General features: G+C 50.3%; 1 pseudogene; it reads right to left on the bottom strand.

Moving 5' to 3' along the window:
• Positions 1–641: 641 nt before the first annotated feature.
• On the bottom strand, positions 642–760 carry LOC111743649 (annotated as a pseudogene).
• Positions 761–2,157: the final 1,397 nt, after the last annotated feature.

Genomic DNA, 2,157 nt, shown 5'->3' with positions numbered 1-2,157 from the left:
TTGTTCAACGCAATAGCTCCGCAGCATTCTCATTTCAAGATCGATCCGTAGAAAGTGACTATGAACGAGATATTTTATATTCATTTCCGGAATGAAGTCTTCAAAGTCCGGCGCGTCTTTTACACTCACAGCCACCTTTCAAGTGCTCAATGGCCACATGTGGCTTATGGCTGTCCTATTGGACTGCGTGACTCTAGGGTATAAGCTGCAGGTGGTTAGTGACTTTGTTTTGTTCATTAGAGCAAGTAAATACTAAGTGCATACCAAGTACAGAGTAAAGAGTCAGTAAAGAGCAAAGATTATTAAAATCGTAAGAACCACGACCATTTAGGCAAAGGCCAGCACCAGATGCTCCTCCAGCTTTCTGCAAGGCCTCTGCCGTTCCCTTTATCCTAACACGTCTCTCTTGCCTACGACTCTGAGTATCAAAACGCAAGAAATGCCGCTTCGATCATTTATTCTGCCATCGAACAACTTGGCTGGGAAAACTAGAGGTGACTGTCTCTACCCGCACACCCCTCAGAACGGACTCGTGAAAGTCCCATTCCTACTTGTTCTTCCCCTCTTGGTTGTACACTCCTTCCCTGTCATAATTCTTGAGCTGCCTAACCAGCAATGGTTCATAACATTTTTTTTTAAAACGCCTACAGCACCTGGTCTTCCTACGTGGTCTCCCATCCAAGTACTAACCAGGCCTGACCCTGCTTAGCTTCCGAGATCCGGCGGGATCGGGCTTGTTCGGGGTGGCACGGCCGTAGACACCATAACGTATTTAAAAGATTGCACGTCCCTTGATATTCTGGTGGCACCTCTTTACTTTCTTTTCCTTCTGTCAAGTCCAGTTGACAAGAAATGCACCCTCTTTGCTCCAGCGAAGTCGGCACCGCAGATTCCCAGCGGGGAGGGCATCACAGACACTGTCCCTGACTTTACAAAACTTTCAGTCCAGTCGGGAAGAAGGACAAGCACACGGTAATTACTGTGACGATACGGGAGAGCGTGGTGGCCAAGGGGCGGGCTCTGGCGAAAGACAGACGGGGTTCGAATCTCGGTGCTGCCACTCGCTAGCGACATGGGCCTGAGCTGGCTGCAGTCATCTCTATGCCTCATTTGTCTCGTCTGTGAAATGGGGACAATAAGAACATCCTCCTGTCCCCACCCTCCCTGTGCTCCCTTGGCCCTTGGGTCAATGGCATTATCCTTCTCTGGCTGTTCCCCAGTTTCGTGATGAGACGTGGCGACTGGAGAGAACATTCTAGGTGCACCTCTCAGTCTTGGCGTTGTCCAGGGCGGCATAAGCCTTCCCTCTTCTTCAGCATGTCAGCAACTTCCTGCTGGAACCCAACGGCCAGGAGCAGAAAACGTTCTTTTCTCTTTTTTTAAGTCTCTGTCCCTCGGGCCCACCCCTCATCTCTTCTCCAGCCCCGTCCTCCTCCCTCACCCAATCAGGACACTTCCATCAATAGATAATAACTAAGCAATAATGATATCATAATGGGGACGTTTACTCGAGATCTTAGCATGTGTGAGAGGCGTGTGCGTAGGCTTTTCCGTGTGCGATCTCGTGACGTCCTCACAACACAGGTGCTGCCGTCACGCCCACTCGATAGATGGAGAAACTGAGGAATGGCCTGGAACACGGAACTAGTAAGTGGGGGGACTGGAGTTTGAATCGACGACCGTTTGACTTAGAGGCTCCGCCTTTGACTATTATGCTGTCCCCCCCACACACGCGCACACAAGGACACACACGCGCACACAAGGACACACACGCGCACACACAGACACATTTCATAAGCACCGAAGCAGGAAAGAGGCAGAACTTTAATCCTTATTCTGTCTTACAGTCATGGCAAACTTTGCCAGAGATTCATATCAACTTCTAAGAAACTCCTTCCCCCTCGTCCCTGGTCCCTCCGTCTTCCTTCCTTGCTCGCTTCCTTCCTCTCCCCCCTGTCTCCTTCCTCTCTTCTTTCCTTCCCTTCATCTTTCATTCACCCTTTTTTCACTCTTTCATGAAACTCTGTGCCAGGCGCTGTGTCACGCATGGGGAGAACAGGTGTGAACGGGCCTTAAGTTGCTGCGGGCATGGAAGCCGACGGGGAGGTAAACAGTGAGCCTCAATCATTTTTCAAAAGATCCCAGAGGGGTCAAAGC

Source organism: Pteropus vampyrus, unplaced genomic scaffold (assembly GCF_000151845.1).
Source record: "Pteropus vampyrus isolate Shadow unplaced genomic scaffold, Pvam_2.0 Scaffold117, whole genome shotgun sequence".
NCBI classification, from domain to species: Eukaryota; Metazoa; Chordata; class Mammalia; order Chiroptera; family Pteropodidae; genus Pteropus; species Pteropus vampyrus.
This window is presented reverse-complemented; position numbering and strand designations above follow the sequence as displayed.